Source organism: Pelodiscus sinensis, chromosome 3 (genome assembly GCF_049634645.1).
Source record: "Pelodiscus sinensis isolate JC-2024 chromosome 3, ASM4963464v1, whole genome shotgun sequence".
In the NCBI taxonomy this organism is placed as follows: Eukaryota; Metazoa; Chordata; order Testudines; family Trionychidae; genus Pelodiscus; species Pelodiscus sinensis.
In genome coordinates this window covers 26,444,916-26,466,536 of record NC_134713.1, presented here as the reverse complement: position 1 = coordinate 26,466,536, position 21,621 = coordinate 26,444,916, and the positions used below count along the sequence as shown (strand labels likewise).

At 45.9% G+C, this 21,621-nt stretch overlaps 1 long non-coding RNA gene across 1 annotated transcript; it reads left to right on the top strand.

The window, feature by feature from the left end:
- Positions 1-2,807: 2,807 nt before the first annotated feature.
- LOC142827570 (uncharacterized) lies at positions 2,808-21,005 on the top strand. The gene is made up of 3 exons (XR_012902244.1): positions 2,808-2,933; positions 10,863-11,048; positions 20,508-21,005. It is a non-coding gene; the product is annotated as an uncharacterized LOC142827570 (long non-coding RNA).
- Positions 21,006-21,621: the final 616 nt, after the last annotated feature.

The following is a 21,621-nucleotide window of genomic DNA, read 5'->3' as shown; positions in this document are numbered from 1 at the left end:
GTGTTGTAATCTTCTCCTAGCCCCCTTCTCTTTGTTATAGTTATTACGAATACAAATTATCTGCCATTCACCATTATTACTGCTGAAATGCTGGAGGTGTTATATTTTGTGAAGTATTTTTCAGTTCACAAGTTGCAGCTGGATAGAGGCCACACTACTATTGTTTCAGAGAGTTGGTTTCATTAATCGTCAGCTCTTGGCTCACTGTTGACTCATTCCCATAATTAGGTGACAATGGTAAACATTACAGACATCATTTTTCCTAATACTGAACAAGGAACTTCCTAATAAGGAAAATTATATTATCCCTATGGGGGAAGGAGTTTTCCCCTCAGTTACATTTGTTCATATGATGTTGTTGATGTTGTGGTTATGATGTGCTTGTAATGATAAACAGTTCAGGTTTTATCTGTGAAAAGCTCCCTGTTTACCATGGACATCTTAGTTTCTTCCTAGAACTTTCTCAAGCCCCTCCCTGTCTAGTTTCACCTTATAGATTTAAAGAAATAGCATACGCCCTACCATCTCACTCCAACTCCTTTTTTCTGTATTAAAAATCTTTAACAAAAATCTCTTATACCCATTTGTAGCTCTACATAAGGTACAGTGACACCCATCCCCTCAGATCTTTTTTTTTTTTGAAGTCTTGAGGAGAGTTTTGTTCCACTGATCCATTTGAAAGATTGAATCCTCAGATTAAAGACTCTTGCTTAGTACATTTGTGACGTTTCTCATCGGGATTATTTTCCTTCTGTAAAGCTGTGATGTGAATACAACTGCTGTAATAGTATATTTAGTTGCAGAACATTATCCAGACACTAGGACAACTGGGTTTGAAGCCAGATGAAGATGCTGTTCATTTATTTTGAATTGACTCTCAATCCTTAATGGATTCCTTGCATTTCTCCACAAGTGGGGAGAAGATTGTTTTAATTGGAGTTAGAGGGTTCAGAGTCTGCAGTGTTCAGCTCTTCTACTCCCGACCTCAGCAAATTACACTACAAAAATAAGATACATATTTTTTTCCTAAAAAACAAGACTAGGAATATGGAGGTCAGGAATCTATTCCCAGATCTGTCATAAAACTCAAACAGTTTCTTTCAAAAAGCTTAATTGTACAAGTACAGCTTAAAATAAAATATTTTTTCGAGGTATTGTGAAACAGTTTTTGATTCACTGTTTAACTGATTTCTCGGGATCCAACACTTACATCTGTTTATCAAGTAGAGAAAAAAATCTTGTGTTTGAAAAGTGTAAAGTTTTTTGGGGGGCACCTGGTGCTGGCCACTATCAGAAGACAGGACCCTGGGCTAGATGGACCTTTAGTCTGACACTGTATGGCTGATCATATGTTCTTCTGGTTTTTCCTTCTAAATCAATCAAAAATCTTGGGGAACAAAAATTCAATAAAAGATGCTTCACTCTAGCAGAAAGATATAATGTGAGCTAAAGGAAAGTTGAAACGAGACAAATTCAGACTGAAAATAAGAGATTTCTAACTGAAAGTAATTAACCATTGGAACAATTTACCAAGAGTCGTAGCTGACTCTCCATCATTAACCATTTTTAAATCAAGTTTTTTCTAAAAGATAGGATCTAGGAATTATTTTGGGGATATTCTATGGCCTTTGTTATGCAAGAGGTCAAACTAGATCAGTGTTTCTCAACCAGTAGTATGAATACCCTTGGTGTACTCGAGAGAAGTCTGGTGGGTACATCAACACAATTGAAATTTTGAGAGAACTGAATTTTTGTTGTACATTTTACAGTGCTTTATTATTTTTTTTTACTTTCTACACCCAAAAATTTCATCACCCACATGGCTATGATTAAGTTGTTTAAATAAATGTGTTGCAATGGTAGAAAAAATTGTATGTCTGAAAACTGTAGGTACTGGGGATACTTATAATTTTTTTTAGAAAGGGGGTACTTTACAAAAAAGGTTGAAAAACACTGAACTAGATGATTATCAATGGCTCCTTCTTGCCGTGAAATGTATGAGAAAATGGCTGTTTTTCCGAAAAAACTTCACTTACATCCACACTGCAATCGTATTCTTTCGGAAAAAAAATCGAAAACGCATTTTTTTTTTACATTGGTAAACCTCTTTCTACAAGGAAGAAGGCTTTTTCAGAAAGAGCTCTTTTGGAAAAAGGCATGTGTGGACGTGGAAAAGGGAGTTCTTTCAAAAGAAGAGGAAAGAGGAAAAAGCTCAGGTGCCCTGGTGACCACTCCATCCATAGTAATCACAGCTTAAACATGAGCTAGCGTTCATTCAGTGTGGACGTTATCTTTCAAAAAAGCAGATCACTTTTTCGATGCGCTTTAGCAGTGTGGATGCTCTCTTTCGGAAGAAGTTTTTTCGAAAGATCTCTTCTGGAAAAGCTTCTTCTGAAAGAAGCCCGCAGTCTAGACATAGCCTGAGAGGGCAGCAAACAAATAGCTAAAACCCACAAACCACCTCTGATGGCCCCAGTTTTGAAGAATGAAGGAGTTTTGGTGATTAATAAGATTTCAGAGTCATGGTCTACTCTAGATGGACACCTTAGGATGGGGTAATCAAGGTGCTGATTACAGCTCCCTGGTTCTCTATTCTAACCTACTCCAGCTTGTCATGGCCACCAAGAGAAAATCTTCCTGACAGATGTTGCTAAAGGATTTGTACTGCAGCCAGAAGTGGCCCGAGGCCGGCTGCCGTAGCTGGCGCCCCAGGCAGAAGGCGCGATCGGCGCCCCCGCCTGCATGGCCATCAATGGCCGTGATGTAATCATCGGGCGCCGGGGCACCCTGTGACATCATCATCAGGCGCCCTGTGCCAGCGGCGCCCTAGGCGACTGCCGAGTCTGCCTAGGCTCACAGGCCACCCCCGACTGCAGCCACTCTCCCTGACCATCCATTCTGAAAAGGGATTTGAGAGCACTTCCACAGTCCAGGTCAGGCACTATTGGCTTGATAGAGTAAACATATATATGTTAATGGGTGTTCTGAGGCATTGCTAAAAGAGGGAAGAATTAAGGTTGCCCATACAATATTAACTGTGCATTTCCTTATTTTAAAGTTTGAGTTTTACAAGGGATGACAGGCTACCTAGCAACCTTAACTCTGTATTAATGTATTTTTGCCCAGCTCTGATGTTTATTTTCCGAGATATGAGACATAAAGAAAGAAAGGAAATGCCACTAGTTTGGGCCAGTGATTTATCTTGTCCTGCATATTGTTACCAACTGTGATTAACAACTTCAGAAAAGGATGCAAACTCTTGCAGAAATCAGTTACGGAATGTGACCACAAGAAAAGTTTCTTCTCACTCTCCGGATTGGTTTATCTTCTGAAGTGTAAATTTATACATCTTTTCTGAAACACTTTGATTTGTTTTTTATTCTTTACTATTGGAACTGGATATATTCCTGTTATCCATCTAATAGTCCAATCATCTTTTGATGGTAAGTTCAACTCCTTAGTGATATTTTCAGTCCATAAAAAGGCGTGCTTTTACATCAGGATTGCTCTCTGTTGAGACAAAGCACTGTAACTTTTATGTAATTGAAGTCAACCCCCAGATGGGAGGTTTAGTGCTTACTTGACTAGCTGCATCAGAATAAAAATAACAGTACCTTGTCTCTGCTAGAAATTTACCCGGAGAGTATGTCTAGACTACATTGTTTTTTCGAAAAAACTTCCCTAGCCTGCTCCACACTGCAATCGCGTTCTTTTGATTTAATTTTGAAAGAACGCAGGGTTTTTTTCGAAATTGGTAAACCTCAAATTATGAGGAAGAATGCCTTTTTCAAAAGAGCTCTTCCAAAAAAGCTTCTTTCGAAAGAAACGTGCAGTCTAGATGTACCATGAGATAGCTACCTGACATCAAAAATGCATCTTTTTATACAGAAAGCAAGCCCACCCCCAGCCCAAGCCCATCCATGCACCCTACCTGTTGCTCAGACCCTACACCCCCACCCCATTTCTGCAATCTCCCTCCCTTCAAGATCCTGCACCCCTAGCCCACTCCTGAATTCTCCTTCCCACCCAGACCCCACAATCCCTTCCCTAGCCTGCTCCAGCATTCTACAACCCTACACCCAGCTCACTCCCTGGCAGCCCCATTTCACACAGTGAATCTGTCAATTTTGGCCCCACCCCAGAGACTATGGAGCCCCACAAAATGCATTAACTCTAGGGCCCCAGAAGAATTAATCCAGTCGTGGGAGTAAGCCCTGATCCTTAGTGCCTCCCCTCCTTCCCCCTTCCCAGGACTGCAGCTTGAGGGGAGTGAGGGGAGCAGCTTTTTCTTCCTGCTTTTCAGTTGGGGGCCAAGCCAATGAGGGTGATGGGGTTTGTTTTTTTCTCACTTAGTTGTGGCCCCTGCTCTTAAACGATCAATGTGTTCACAGCCTGGGTGGTATCAAAACTGCATGTGGTGGGTGTAGCGTAAGTTCAGGGCATTCCTTAACTAGCTGCCATGATGGCTCATCCCATCTGGGCCAGAACGGTTTGTCTGCCATGTATTTCACCGACTGCTGAGGCCACTTAAGAGAGGTACCTCTTTTTTTGTGTGCTCCTGCTTTTATTCTGGACAGTGTGGTCAATGTTCTCTCTATTTTTTCCATCCACGTTCAGCTTAAATTCTGTTATACTAATAAAAGAAAGTTCTTCTTCACACAGCGTGTAGTCAACCTGTGGAACTCCTTGCCAGAGGAGGCAGTGAAGGCTAGGACTATAACAGAGTTTAAAGAGAAGCTAGATAATTTCATGGAGGTTAGGTCCATAAAAGACTATTAGCCAGGGGATAGAAATGGTGTCCCTGGTCTCTGTTTGTCAGAGGCTGGAGAGGGATGGCAGGAGACAAATCACTTGATCATTGTCTTCAGTCCACCCTCTCTGGGGCACCTGGTGCTGGCCACTGTCGGCAGTCAGGCTACTGGGCTAGATGGACCTTTGGTCTGACCCAGGACGGCCGTTCTTATGTTCTTATGTTATGTTATGTGCACCAGGACTTGTGCCAGTAGAAACACATGCTGCCAGCTGTGGGGACAATATGTGCATTGTTAATCAGCTGCTAGCATTGGACTTCTCCTGGGCAGCTGCCTAGGAGCACAGTTTACAGGGAACAGACCAGAGGGCATCAAAGCCACAGTGATGCACCAGTCAGGGGTGGCCCGTGAGCCTAGACAAACTAGGCAGTTGCCTAGGGTGCCACCAGCCCGGGCGCCCAATGATGATGTCATCATGGGGCGCCGGGGCACCCCGTAATTGCATCACGGCCATTGACAGCCGTGCAAGCGGGGTGGCCAATTGCACTTTCCGCCTGGGGTGCCAGCTGCCGCAACCGGCCTCAGGCCACTCCTGGCACCAGTTCCACTCCATCTGATCCTGTCACCAGGTGCCCGAGGCTCTGCTGGGACTGCACCTTTTGAGGTGTCTGTGATGGGGGTAAGTAACCCCTCATGGGGCCAGGAGGGTTTAGAAAGCAGGCCTGAGCCACTGGGATCCTGCCCCATCACCCCTGCAGAACCTGCTCCAGTTGGAGCAGGAGTTTCAAAGGGAGCTTATCATGGGGTGTTGGAGCAGGAGTTTCAAAGGGAGCTTACCATGGGGTGTATGTTCCTGCACACTAGCTCAGAAACCAAAGGGTTAATCCAGGCACTGCCACCCACTGCTGATTGGCAGGCTGGCAGCAGCTGTGAGGATCAAAGGGCCGGCAAGCAGACTGGCAGGGTGGCTAAAGAGGGGTGAGCAGGCTGGAGAAAAGAACTCTAGTCAGCAGACTGCTAGAGAGCCATCCAGGGATAGCCTCCTGGTGAGGAGGCCAACAGACCAAACCCTGTGACAGCCCTGAAAACAGAATGGATTTCCAGATTTCTGGACATGAGGAGTGGAGTGACATCCCCACTGAGCTGAGCAAGCTGGAGCCAAATCCTCCTTCCAGGGCATGCACCTTCTCACTGACTCACTACTACACCGAGCCAGGCAGCTCTGAGGAGAGAGAGACTTACCTGGGGCTGGGAAAACACTGAAGAAGGTGCAGTCAGAGTCTTTGCTGCAGGAGAGATTCTTCCACCGGCAGCTGCCCCAGGCCTAAAAGCAGGGACCAGCTTTTGCTAAGGCTACAGACTCTTTACTTGAACATTTGGGGGATCCTGAGTGAGCATGTGGCCATGTGCCCAGTGGAGAGGAAGGGCCCATGCTCCCTCAATAACCAACCATTATTTCATGAAGAGCACCCACAACCCTTTCAAGAGGGGAGAGACATGATGAGCCCTTTGCCCTTCACATGAACCAGAAGGGGGCTACAGACCCTTCCTTTTGTGGGGACCTTGGACTGCACATTGTGTTGCACTCTGTGAATCTGGAATCCAACTGGTGAATCAGCGGGAAGGCCAACGCCTCTGATCCCAGTCACTGAGCCTGGTCGATCCCACGCCTCCTCTTATCCTCACTGATACGGCTATATGGGAGGCGGCCCCACAGGATCTTAAATCTCCTCCACCAGACATGGGAGGTGACAGGCCCAGGAATGACCAAAGTGGTGCAATACATGCTCTGTCAGGGGAAACTTGGAGCCCCTGCAGGCTTTGTTGTGGGAGAACCTTCTGTAATCTCAGAGCCAGGAACGGACCAACAACAAAGGGCCAACATGTGATTATTAAACCCAGTGAGAGGGTTCATTGTTGCTACCAACCTTGAAGTCCTGGCCAAGTGGCAAAGATCATTCAAGGTTACAAATAGGACAAGGGCAGCTGATGATGAAATCTGAAGTGCAGAGAAGAGAAATGAGACAGAGGCTGTACCTTGTGGACTTACTGAAGACATGAAAATACCAAGAGGCCTTTCACCACCACTGTGCAGGAGGGAAGGGATGGGAACTGCCTTCAGCCACCAGGAGGTGGAGGTAGAGCGTAGGGATAACTTGGCTTAGGTATTGGAGAGGTCATCTCCTGTCCTACCTCTCCCTCACTCCCATCCCGCTTCCCTGTAGGTGAAAGCAGCTTGTCACTTCCTGCCCACCCAGTGTCAAAAGGCAGCTAACAGCTCCATGCTGCTGCTGGCCAACCACATGACCCAGCCACCTCCTGTTCCTGGCTATAGCACAGATAGGAGGGGTTAAGCCTTAAGGATGCATTGAGCCCCAGGGCTCAGAGAATCTGTTTACAGGGGCATCAGCAAAGAGCCCAGAGAGGTGGTTCAGACAGGGAGGGTGCCTAGGGGACAGACCAGCCCCACACACCCTGGGGGCAGGACCTAGGGTGGGGGGCAGTGTGTGAAGAGGGTGATAAAAGTCCCTGCGAGGGGGACTGTTGCAGAGCCTGCAGTCAGAGCACAAACAGGCTGGAAATTTCTTCCTCCCTGCCACTAGCGCTTAGCTGAAGGGAGAGAAGCTTCTCCAGGACAGCACTATGCAGGGCTTTGCACATGCAGGGCTTGGTTCCTCCTGCCAGGACCCTGGGCTGTAGTATCTTGAGCTTTCCCTTGGTGCCAGCTAGCCAGAAGTAGTGGAGGGAGGAAGGAGCCTGCCAGCCAGGCTGTTAGTGAGCTGAATGACCTGCTAGGGCCTAGGACATACCCCGCTGCGGGAGGGGGCATGGAGGAACAGGGAAGCTGGGGGTGAAGGGACAGAAGAGGGAGAGGACAGTGAGAGGGGAGCATGCAATGGGCTGATGGATTGGCTGCAGACATACAACATAACCAGGTACCAGCTGTCCGCACTCACCAGCCATTGCAGCAAACAGCCAGTGCTGGCTGGAAACAGGTCAGGGAGCCAAGGGGGGAAGCTGCTGGCTGAGAGGAGGCACCACAGCAGGGGCTGCACTGATAGACTAAAAGGGGAAGCATCTGGCCCTGCACCCTACAGCTGTGCCCAACCAGCAGCCTTGCACACTCACCCCCATCATTAGACACTGGACCCTTCACTCACTACTGGTAGGTGGGTGGCTGGTGAGCAAGGATCTGGCCAGCAGCAGGACCCAGTACTGATGGGAGGTGAGAGACGAGAAATATAGGACAATTGGCCCATTTTTTTAAAAAAAGTAGGGACACTAGCAGGAGGACTTAAATACGGGACCATCCCTTTAAAAACAAGACAGCTGTCACCCTATTAATGACAGAAGGGAAAATGAATCATAGAATCATAGAATCATAGAATCATAGGACTGGAAGGGACCTCGAGAGGTCATCGAGTCCAGCCCCCCGCCCTCAAGGCAGGATCAAGCTCCGTCTACACCATCCCTGACAGATGTCTATCTAACCTGTTCTTAAATATCTCCAGAGAGGGAGATTCCACCACCTCCCTTGGCAATTTATTCCAATATTTGACCACCCTGACAGTTAGGAATTTTTTCCTAATGTCCAATCTAAACCTCCCCTGCTGCACTTTAAGCCCATTACTCCTTGTCCTGTCCTCAGAAACCAAGAGGAACAAATTTTCTCCTTCCTCCTTGTGACACCCTTTTAGATATTTGAAAACCGCTATCATGTCCCCCCTTAATCTTCTTTTTTCCAAACTAAACAAGCCCAGTTCATGAGAGCAGAATTAAGCCCCAAGTATGTTAATTTAATCAATAGCAAGCAGAAAGGATTTGCACGTGGAAAGACCACTTGTACAATGCAGCAAGAATGATGATTCCACTGTTTGAAGTGCTGCTGACATGATGTACTTTTTTATCTCCGCGGAGTTCTCTTGACTCTGATAGGTCACAAAATTTTACTCTCTGCATAATACCAACATGATGGTCTGCCATACGTGTTTGGAAATCATTCTGCCTGCCAAATCAAAGGCAGCTTGCTTAGAACAAACATGTGTTTGCTAAGTCAAAGGTACGTTTTTGTCATGCAGGCGGGCATTGCATTGAAAAGGGATATACTTCTAAAAGCTTTCCCACAAAAGCTCATGCTACTATATATTTTTGTTAGTCTCTAGGTGCTTCAGGACTACTCGTTTTTAAAGCTACAGACTAACATTGCTACCCCTCTGAGACTTTTAAAAGACTGAACACCTTAATCATAGCTGAAAAGCTATAATTATGTGAGGTTATTTTTTGCAGCATTGTGGCTTTGTCTTTAGTCATATGTCACTTCACTGGAATATTAAAGAGTAATTCGCAATTAATTCATTTTGATGTCTTGCTATTCTTATCTTCATTTTTCTCTCCAGGAAATGGTATCTTTTAAACTGATCTGTTTAATATGTGCTATTCAGCCTTAGCACCTCTAGGCTTGGCAGTTCATAGTCCTGGCTCCTCATTTTTTCAGGAAGAACGGCTCTTGCGTAAGTGGGGTTTTTTGCACAAAAAGGAGCCATCTACACAGCTCCTTTTTGCACAAAAGCCTCTTGCACAAAAATGGCCCCTAATGAATTATGCAAATGCACCTTGACAATATGCTAATCCACGCTTCATTTGCATAGGCTTTTGCGCCAGAGAGGTGCAGTGTAGATGTAGCCTTGGGGAGTCTGCCCTGGACTAATTTTGAGGCTTCCCTATAGTGTGGACACGCTATTTCAAAATAGTTATTTCAGGAGTTATTTATTTGAAATAACTTATTTCAAAATATTTCTTTGTGTAGAGATGACCTCAGTGTTACAGATCCCATCACAACTAAATAAGGGATGAACAGAAATTTATCTGTCTAGATCCCACTTTGGCTGCCATCACCATAGTTTCTCAGTGCCACCAAGTATTTTAAAAAGAGATAAAAAGTACAATCTCTTTTTCTTTCTTTCTAGGCTTCAGGAGAAATAGCCTGACTTGTTTAGTCATGATTTCATTTTTTTAATATATTTGGATCAGTGGATGTCACACGATGTGCGTTTGTGCAAAATTAATTAAAAAAAATCAAATGTTTAGATGTCCAAACGTTAGGAAATTAAACAAACCTTTAGTAGTTTTTGAATGCTCAGTTAATTAAAAACCACAGGAAATGCGAGATGGAGCATTGTAGGCACTAAAGGAGGCTTGTTTTTGTCGTTCTTATGGTGCTTTATTCTTATTCAAACCAAACCTGATAACTCACAGCTGAAACACTGGGAACAGACCTTAATAAGAGCTACATCCTGGTTGCAGTGAAATCAATAGTGAAATGTTACTATATGGCATATAGGCACATTTGCTCCCAGGACTTCTTTGGTTACAAAGGGAGCAGGATGCAAGTTGCTCAGTTCATTAGACTATTACAGGTTGTTTCCCCCTGTGTGTTAGTCCTGCTCTGTAGAAGGAAAGGTCAGACAGGAGAAAAACCAGGGGAGGACAGTATTGGAACTTGGTCCAGGAAATAAAAAATCATGTTAAAGCATGACTGATGGAGTAGATACAACTTTAAAGCTCTCCAAAACAACCGTGCAAGACTGGTCAATAAGCCGGACTGAGAGTCTTGGGAGATTTTGCTGTCATGACTCATTATGCCCACCATGCTCCCAGAGTTCTGAATTCTAGTCTATTGTGCAAGCGTATGTACTAGATACAGGCTATGCAGGTTAGCCAAATAACAACCTTCAGCAAATATGCTCTGCCTATAAAAAAGCTGGCTATGTGAGGAATTTTCTAGCCTTTCAGTATTTCCAGCCCATGACTAGAGTTGCATCATTGAGAAGCTTAGGAAGAGAAATTGGGCTCAGCTATCATTCAACGCTCCCCCTTCCCTCCTTTTAAAAATGCCTTTATCCTATTTTGGATGGAAATAATTCACGGGCTGACTCACAAATCCCTTCTGTGAGCTCAGCCCAAGAAGAGCAGTAATTACTGTCATGGGATTGCTAGCTATGTTTTATATATATATATATATATATATATATATATATATATATATATATATATATATATATATATACACACACACACGTTTTATATACAATAAACTTTTGTAATTTTCAGTGGCTGCATCAAGAAAATGGCAAGCAGGAAAATAGTAACTTCTTAAAAAGCCAAGAACGGTGATTATGGAACAATGGAGTCTTTTCTGTACAATAAACTGCAGTTGGGATCAGGCACACAAATTTGGAAGTCCTGAAGAGGACATGCCCTCTGTACATTTTTGACATCTTCAGATCAGAGAGGAAGGTACTTTGAGATACTCTTCATTTGCTGATAGTCCCAAAGCATTCCTATATGCTTAAAAGATTCAGTGGATACAGCTATCAGATATTTGGTGGTACCTCTACATTTTTGATCCCCAGAACAGGACTCTGGTACGTCTACACTACATGCTTATTTTGAAATAAGCTATTTGGGTATGTCTACACTACAGCGTTATTTTGAAATATCTAATTTTGAAATAGTTATTTCAAAATACCTTATTTTGAAATAATGCGTCTACACACAAAATGCATTTCGAAATAGCTTTTTGCTATTTCGAAATAGCGCGTCCACACTGATTGGACGCTGACTCGCATTTAAGGCCAGCTGTGTCACGGGGCACTGTCACTAACCTCCCTGGTCATGTCCCTCCGCCCTGTTTGCTGCTCCAGTCCCCTCTGGTTCCGCTGAGCTGAGAGTTGTCAACCCTCCTTTTGGTCACCCTAACAATCACCCGAGCGGGGAGGTGAGGGGGGTCCGGGCCCTCCCTCTCTCCAGACCTCAGCCCAGGGCCCTAAGGCAGGGGAGAATAACCTCTCTTCCCTCACCTGGCTGATGGAGCTAGGTACCTCAACGCATCAGCCTGCGGGCTCCTGTCTGCACCCGCCTTGGGCTGCTTCCTCACCCATACTCACCCGCGGGCTTGTCCCGGTGCTTCGTTGAGGCTCTCAGCTCCTTCATCCACCTTCTCCCTCCTTCTTCCCCGGCCCTAATGCCCCTGCCGGCTTTATCCCGGGGAAGTGCCACCCCTCCCCTCCAGGATGCCTGCGCCGGTGTCCCACAAGCGGCTCCTCCCCCTCTCCTCTGACTGCCCCCACCTCCTCTTAGCGTCCTCCTCCTGGCCGATGCCGCTGGACAGCGGGGCTGCCCATGGAGTATCGGCAGGGGCACCAGCCCCGAAGCTGCTGGGGCAGCGCGTCTCCGCCGCTGCCGCTGTCTCCCCCCGCGGCGTCCGGGGAAACGCTGGTTAAGCCACCTGCTGGGCGACGCGTCTCTGCTGCCCCCCCGGCCGCTTCCCTTGCGGTGGGGAAAGCCACTCCACGTCCCCCTGGTTCTCTGGGTGGGGCGCGGTTAGTGTGGGGTTGCGCCGCCCCGTCACAAGCTGGAACTGGTTCCAGCTAGGCATCAGGTAAGAAGTTACCTTGTGGTCAGGGCAGCCAGCAGGGCACCCTGGGAAGGGCCGGAGACTCCCTATTTCGAAATAAGCATCTACACAGTGCTTATTTCGAAATAGCAATTTCGAAATTGGCTTTATTCCTTATGGAATGAGTTTTACCAATTTCAAAATAAGCCCTCCCATATTTCAAATTAATTTCAAAATAGCAGTTGGTTTGTGTAGATGCTGGGAAAGTTATTTCGAAATAAAGGCTGTTGTTTCGAAATAACTTTGCTGTGTAGACATATCCTTCCAGAATAAAACAAAAGACAGAACTATGTAGCACTTTAAAGACTAACAAGATGGTTTATTAGGTGATGAGCTTTCGTGGGCCCTCTCCAATTTCTCCATGTATTTCTTGAAATGTGGTGCCCAGAACTGGACACAATACTCCAACTGAGGCCTGACTTCACTAACCTGACTTCTTAGTCAACAGGATTATTTGTTCCTTTAAGTGCATCTCCCTGCAAGGCTCCGGCACCAGCACTCGGAAGCAACTGGTGACCTAAAGCTGTGCCTGAAGTGGTTCTGGATGGCCTTTTATACAAGAGAGCATCCAATGAGTCTGGATGCTCTCTTTCGCAAAAATGCATCGCTTTTTTGATGCACTTTTGTGTGTGGATGCTCTCTTGTGCAAGAAGCTTTTTCAGAAGATCTCTTCCGAAAAACAGTTCGGCTGTGTCTAGACTGGCAAGTTTTTCCGCAAAATCATCTGCTTTTGTGGAAAAACTTGCCAGCTGTCTTCAGTGGCCGCTTGAATTTCCGCAAAAGCACTGACGATCTCATGTAAGATTGTCAGTGCTTTTGCGGAAATACTATGCTGCTCCCGTTCGGGCAAAAGTCTTTTTACGAAAGACTTTTGCACAAAAGGCCAGTGTAGACAGCAGAGATTTGTTTTCCGCAAAAAAGCCACGATGGCGAAAATGGCGATCGGGGCTTTTTTGCGGAAAAGTGCATCTAGATTGGCCATGGATGCTTTTCCGCAAGTGTCCTGCCAATCTAGACGCTCTTTTCCGAAAATGCTTTTAATGGAAAACTTTTCCTTTAAAAGCATTTCCGGAAAATCATGCCAGTGTAGACGTAGCCTTCTTGTGCAAAAAGCCTGCATTCTAGATGTAGCCTAAGAAGTAGTCTTCTTTCATTTATTGTAGCTTTCTTTATACTTATGGTATTCTACACTTCTTATCCACAAAGTTTATGTGCTGTTATAAGCTGTCATGCTCCACCCAAAAGGGGACTGCATTTCAGAAGTGGATAACAGCCCATCTTTCCCAGGTTTCCTCTTAATTCCATATGACTCTTGAATTTTCCTTTGATGGCCAAACTGAACTTCCTGTGGCATGTGACCTTGGGGGGAAGGGTTAGGCAGCAGTTGGGGTCTTCGTGCACCATTGCCTTCATGCAGCACCCCCATGGCCACAACTCCCTTTGGCTGGGAACAGGAGCAACACTGGGCATGGAACAGGGACTGTGACTGGAACTGCCCTAGCCCTGAGGCCCCCTGACCAGGACTGCCCCAGCCCCAAGCCTGCCCTCACACTCCCCCCTAGACACACATTCCAAACCCTGCTGTGAGCCCCCCCATACCCTAACCCTCTGCCCAGATTCCAGTACCTCCTCACCAGCCCCCTGCCATGAGCCCCTGACACTCACCCTCCACTAGGGGATATAAAATCCCATGTAATTAGTTAACTGGTTAAACTAAGTTTAACTGGTTAACCAGTTAAATGGTGGTGGGGCTGCTCTAGCCCAGTCAGATTGGAATGGACCCCCACTCATTACATCTGTGCTGGCTGGGACTACCATAGATGAGGCTGCTCTGGCCAGTGTGAAGCACCCCCTGCCCACAGACCGGTTAACTGTTTAACCATTCACATCCCTACCCTCCAAACCCAGCTCCCTCTTCTAAGCCCTTCCAGTCCCCCCTAAGGGTAGTTGTGATACATTTCTTACAGGTATTCTTGTAAGTTATTTTCACCTCTGGTAAGATCATGTATATTTCCACAGAAATTCCAGGTTCATCTCTTCATTGAGAAATGAATGCTAAAGCAATGCATTTTATTCTTATTTCTTTGATATTTTCTGCTTTATATACTTCAACTTATACAGAATGTGGCAACTAGACTGCTGGAACTAAACCATAGCAACATTCACACCAAGATAGAAACACTGCACTGGCATTATGTCAAACAACATAAGTCTAAAATATTTCTATTCTATTTGCCAACCATTCTGTTCCTTCTAAGAGCTTCCATATACATTTGGATGACTTCCAGAAGTCCCACTACAGTTGAAAATTAACTTGATTTCCTGTACAGTAGGACATTAGATCTCTTAATTGCTTGAAATATGAATCTAGTCCATTTTGTTTATTTTGAACATCTGTCATATATGTATAATGTATCTTATCTTGCACACTTAGGAAAAACTTTTGATCAAAGGTAATGAATATGTGGTGAAGAAAAAGAGAAAAGATAAATGAGCAAGAACACAAGCTGGCATGAGGCACAATGCTATGAAAAAGAATCTAGCTCTCAGCCTTTATGTCAGAAGGACTTTAAACAGATATTTCTAGTGTAGGATGAGGGAAGAAAGTACTATTGAGAAGAACGTATATGTTCAATCCACCCAAGAAAACTTGGCATTAGATAGGAGTGGCATGAAGTCGAAAAGATCAAAAGCCCTGGATTCTTATGTGATGTTCTTTGATTGAAATATTAGACATTTGATTAAAAAGTTAGGGTTAGATTATGCAATCTTTACTTGCAAGGATGAGGATTCACACATATAGTCCCACTGTGTGCATGAAGGCTTCACACTTTAGCTTTTCATTATAGAGTATCTAAGAAATGACATAGGCAAATTCTCGGTCCATGGGAATGTCCTTCTGTTATACTCTGGGGCAGAATACAGTAATACACTTTTACTCAGGTTGAGTTGAACCTTGGTCCATGAATTGTCCCATTAAAGTAAATGGGATAACTTTTGGAATAACTGAACGTGTAAGATTATCAGTATCTGACCTTCTTTGTGTCTGTGAAGTATTCAGAGACGACGATCATTGAATGAGCATTGTTGTACAACAAACCCAGCCCTGCTCCCATTGAGTCAATGGCTCTGTTGGAAGGGAAGTAGGACTTTTCATTATTTTTAGCATGATCTTTAGTATGCCAAATCTACCCAGGAAACTCATTGTTATCATTTTGGTTTTGCAGTCACCATGGAAGATCTTTGCAGCTGTTAGTGAATAATGTCCTTAGTCATTTATGTATGCTTTATGTGGGTCTGTTTCAACTTTATCTTTTCTAAAATTCTGTGAATGTTAAAGGGAAGAGGTGTATTCCTCCAGGCGTGCAGCATGCTGCTTGTTTTATTATGAACATCTTTCCATGGTATCATTCTTGCATGTTCATTTGGCCCCTCCCTCTACAGAAGACACACATTGTTAGGCAAGGCCTATACATGAGGTTTACCTAGCAACATTGCTCAAGGTTATGCAAAATCCACATTCCTGAGAGACGTAGTTAAGCTGACCCAACCCCCAGTGTAGACAGTGCTAAGTCATTGGAAGAATTCTTCTGTTGCCCAAACTACCACCTCTCCGGGAAGTTGATTAACTACAGGAATAGCACTACTTCTATCACTTTCTGTCCACACTTGCTACAGCTGTGCTGCTATAGTTTACATAGCTTTAGAATGGGCTTATATTGAGTCCTAGGAGTGCTGTCAAACCTTTCTCTTCTATACAATAGCATTTTACCCCATGGGCTTCAATGACAGATTTTTCAAAAGGCATTTGCAGCAGCTGTTGAATTTATAGTAGATGTCAGAGCTCCACCAAAGTGACCTTTCTATTAAAGCTCATGACTTATTTAGAATCCTGTGCAGATCACTGGCATTCCAGGCAAGGCTAAATACAGTGCACTAGCAAGAATAATGTCTTATGCATCCAAGATATTTTATAATGCACTAAACTAAGCAACTGACCCCCCTGTTACTTTCTCAGGTTCACTAGTCAAATAAGGCTACCACATTGCTCAAAACAAGCTTCCCCAGCAATTTTATTTGCACTTCTACACTTAAAGGGGCATTGATAAAGCTGTGACATTTTGTCTATCCTAATCTAAGACAAGAATCTACCATGTATAGCCTGGAGTTGGGAGATGACTATTCAGCCTAACAGTCAGTTACAATACAGCAGCTACCATTGTTTTTTTCTCAAAACTGGCAAGACAGAGGAGCCACCCACAGAATGAGGATATGCTGGCTAGTGAACAGATTGCCAGTAGGTTACTCATATGATCGTGACTGACTGACAATGCAAAATGTGAAGCCACAACTTATCTGCATGTATCTCTTGGATATAATCTCAGACACCAGCAATGTTCTACAGAATTCTCCTTCCACCCCCTTCTACATGAATTATGATGGCCCATCTGGCAGGAATGGCCCAGATGCAAAGGATGACAGTGTTAGACATCAGACATATAAACACCATATCATGTAGCCATGGGGTTTTATAAGGAAACTGAAAAGAGGAGCAGAAAGTGAAGACAGAAACCAACAAGGGCAAAACTCACTTGGAACTACTTTACAGCACACTTTGTCCTGGGTGGCTAGCCAGAAATTAAGGGTCTAGTAGGTTGTTTCAGCTGAGAGAAGAAATTGGTGAGTCAGGTATTTCTTTGATACAAATTTTTTTATTTACAAAGAATGTACAAAGTCCTATTTCCCTGAACAAAGAAGGAACCAAACAATAGGAAACAGGGTCCTTACTCATAGCTCTGAGCCACTTTCAGCCAGTACTCAGCCCCAGGTCTCTCTTTAGGTTTCTTCCAGGGCCACACACCATGTTTTTACATTTAAAGGGGACAGTGTTAAAGCTGGCAGGCTCCATGCTGCCTCTAGAGTGTCCTTTGCTGTCTCTTTCTGTGTACTTCTTTGCTTGTCCATCCTGCCTTCACCCCCGAAACACACATCCAGAACAATAGCCAGAGAACACCCTCCTCCTCTCAGCTACATATTGAATTTCTAAGTAGCCTTGGATGTGCCTTTGTTTTGGGCGGTGACATGTGCCTTTGGTTTGGAGACTGCCATTATTTCATAAAGAAGCATAACTGTTTCTACAGTCTTAAGTATCATAGAATCATAGGGTTGGAAGAGACCTCAGGAGGTCATCAAGTTCAGCCCCCTGCCCAAAGCTGGACCAACCCCAACTAAATCAACCCAGCCAGAGCTTTGTCAAGCCTAGACTTAAAAACCTTTAGGGATGGGGATTCTATCACCTCTTAGGTAACCCATTCCAGTGCTTCACCACCTCCCTAAGGTGCGTCTAGACTACATGGTTCCATTGACGGAGCCATGTAAAGTAGTTTACTCAGCATAGTCAAAGAAGCAGGGATTTAAATAATCGCTGATTCATTAAAATAAAAATGGACACTGCACTGTGCCAACAATCAGCTGGTCCAGCACAGCAGACTAGACGCGGCACGGTCGACAAGGGAAGCCTTTGTCGACTGCTCCGGTATGCCTCATGAAACAGCTACAAACAGTCTATAGATGGACTCTCTGACTCCCTCCGAGTGGGGAATAGTTATTCTGAAATAGCTTATTTTGAAATAGCATATCTACACTACAGGGAAGCCTCAAAATTAGTCTGAGGCAGGCTTCTGTAAAGTAGAGGTGCTATCTCAATTTAGACACCCAGGAGGCACTGGGGAGGAATAACTTAGAATGGCCCTGGTGAGGGGCTATTTTGAAAGAGTAGCAGTGGACCGTCTATACACACCTTATTTAGAAATAGGCATTATTCCTCGTAGAATGAGGTTTACAGATTTTGGAATAAGCCATCTGTTATTTTGAAATTATTTCGAAATAATGGAATGGCTGTGTAGACGCTCACATTATTTCGAAATAACGCTAGTTATCTCAAAATAATGGTGCAGTGTAGACGCACCATCAGTGAATACAGGCAGGCCCAAAAGGAAGGGCTGATATGTAGCCAGCAGAAACATGAGATATAATCAAAGCACAGCTCAGTGATCACATGCATCTGCACAATGAACCTGCCCAGTAGGGAAACGTCCATAGCCTGTCACCATAAAGTTGGTGGTGGAAGTGTGCTCTGTGTGCACTGTGCTCTGAGGGCTGCCATCATGTTCTTCCATGTGGTTTTGCCCCGAGTTGATTCCTCTCTTCAGTATGTGTTTACAGCTTTGCTGTGTCTCAGCTGCAGTTCCTGATAGAAGCTTGCGCCCATGTAATAAGTTTGCATTTCTGTTGCTCACCATTCCATTCTTTAGGAACAGCCCATTTCTATGAAATGAGCCATCACAGTTCAGCTTCTTGGGTGCTCATGATGATAGATGCAGCCATCATGCACCACACACTAAACAGAGGGCACAACATTAATGAGGCAGTGAGTAACACAATGCCTAAAAAGCAGTTTGTGTGAATGACTAAGGTGCAAATGGATATGTGGTAAACAGTGAATGCTGCCATACAGCAAAAAGAAAGCTATGTCTACTCTTAACTATGTTTCTCCGGGGTTCGATTTTTCACAATAGAGCTGGGTTGACCTATAATTTTCATGTAGACCTGCTCTACGGTCACACACACTTGCTTCAACTCACAGAATCATATTCTGCTTTTACCATCTGCTCTTGTCTTCTTCCTCACTACCTTTACCACCCATCTCTGCTCCATCCAGACTGATGATTCACCCTCCTAGGTGGCATGTAATGCATGGACATGAAAGAACCATTGTTTGGTCAAAGATGTAGATGAAAAATCACGTGCATGACATTCCCTGATCCTTAGGTCTCACTGTGGAATCTCCTTCCTCAGTTTCAGATGGGAAGAGCCAATGAAGTCTATGGTCTTAGAGAAGCCAGGATTAGATAGGAAAATTTATCTACTGTGTTCTCAAATCACAGTATTTTTTTGAGGAAGATGCTTATAGATATTATCCTGCTAGAATTTTTTCTGGGGTATACAAAATTCCCCACTGCTTCAGAACTCCACGGCCAATGCCTCACCACAGAGATGTGGATTGTGGATGAATTATTCAGTCTCAACACTGAATAATAAATCTCTTTGGATTTTCTTGAACTAAGATTAAAATTATTGATTTAGCTCTATATGATTTATTGACCAGGACATTTACCCAGCATTGTTTGGGTCCTTCATGGTAGGAGGCTAAGGTTGTGGGTGGTGCAGGAGTCAGAGTAGGGGGTGGAGGATTCAGGGCTGGAGGCTGGGATGTGTGGAGGGCTGAGGGCCGGGGTACAACAGTAAGGGCAGCATGTGGGGGAGCTCAGGGCAGAGGGTGGGAGGTGTGCGGAGCTCAGAATTCAGAGCAAGGGAGCTCAGGCCAGGGGGATTTGGGCAGGGGCCTGGAATGTTGAGGGATGGGGTTAAAGAGGGTGGTGCTGCTATGACGGCATCTCCTCCCAAGCGGCAGGCGCTGTGCTGTTCTGGTGGTTCCTTCTGGGGGGGGGGGGGGGGGATGTCGCTGTGTTGCCCAGCCCCTCCCCAGAGGGCAGCTTCTCCTGGGGGAGCTGCCTGCCCCTCTGGCTTGTAGCTCCTCATGGGATGATGGGGCAGGCTGGCCTGCCTCCCTCCCCCAGAGTTTCTCCTGGGGGGGAGGGTGTTTGCTGGGCTGCCTGGCCTCTCTGGCAGCTCCTCACGGAGCAGGAACCATTCCGTTTCCCTCAGCTGGCTGATGGCTCCTTGAGAGGGAATAGGGTTGCTGGCCATAGGGGCGCCTTGCCTGCCCCATCCAGTGCTGTAGCCATGGGCCAGGGGAAGATGTTGGGAGGCAGGGGGGCCACTTACTTGGGTAGGTTGCCAGCAATATGGAGAGCCCCAGCTCCAGCCGGTCACTCTCTTCTGGCTCAGCTGCCCACCTACGGTCACTCTGCAATATAATGGTCCCCTGCGCTCACTGCCCCCTGTAGTCATTGCAGACCATAGCTGTCCTTTATATCAGGCCCTTCCCTTTCCCTGTCATGGAAAACAATCGAATTCCAGGCACATCCCATTTTTCCAACACAACTAAACCCTGACCTTGCTTTAAGTTAGGACAAAAGGAAGATGCATACCAAATATAGTGCGGTCTTGGGGCAGCTCCCACTCCCGGGGAGAGCCAGACATCCTGACCATGGCCTCTGTGCAAGCACGTCAGCTTTGACAGTGCAGGGCATGGTCATCCTCACCTAGCAGGGGGCGCTGGGCATCATCCACTGTGTCCCCAGGGAGAAATGACCACTCCCCTTCTTTCTCCACAGCTTCACGTGCAGGGGACATGCTCCTGCACCCAAGGGCTCCTCTGGACCAACAGCAAGTGGCAGGGGTACTAGCACCAGCACCTAGGGACCCTGCGAGCCCTGCACCGCACCATCCAGGTCTGGGTGCAGGAGGACCTGCTGCTCTGCCGGGAGCAGCTTGCCCATGTGCTCATACCTGCAGGCCCTGCTGCAGAGCATGCTTCCCCACGCCACCCCTGTGCCTGCTGCCCCCACAGCTACTGTTCCTCTTCCCACTCCTGCCCCCCTCCCACCTCTCCCTCCTCACCCTCCTCCCCATCCCCCCACGGACACTGAGGCCCCTGCACCCGCCATGATGGGAGACATGTGGCTCGATGAGACACCCACCCGTGAGCACTGAGCTTTCCCTCCCCCTTCTTCCCCTTGATTCCCCTTTCCAGCTCCCTCCTCCCAGTTTTCCCCCTCCCCTCTCCCACCCTCTCTTCCCTTCTCCTGCCTCCTTTCCCCCGTCTCCCCAGAGTTTCATTCCCCCTCCCCAGTTTTCTTAAATAAAGACAGTTCATGTTTATGAAAAAACGTGTATTTTATTTGTTATCAGGAATGGGGGCTAAGAGGGTAAGTGGAAGGATGTGAAGGAGGAATGGGGAATGAGCCCCCGGTGGGGAGGCTCCTCAGGATGGACGCTCTCCCGCAGGGCCTCGTGGATCCTGACAGCTACCCGAAGGACATTCCAGATAGCAGCCTGCAGCAAGTGCAGCTGGGCTGATGGCAACAACCTCACGAGATGCACCGGCGTGCCCAGGGACAGGTCTGGTTCCATGTTGCAGAGTGCCGTGGTGCCCCGAGTGAGGGCAAGCAGAGCATTCTGAGACACAAATGCTTTGCTGTCCCTCAGTGAGGTAGACCAGCAAGCAAAGAAACCTGAGAACTGTCTGTCCGGGATGGGTGGTCGGGTCCCTTTAAGCATACACCTCATATAGCCTGAGGCAGCAGCCCCACACACTAAGTCCGACTCTGATGCCCTGCTGGCACTGGTTCCGGCCAGCCTTACCTTCGATTCAGGGTCCACTCAGTGTGGATGCGCTATTTCGAATTAGAAAAACATTATTTCCAATTAGTTTCTATGTCTAGATGC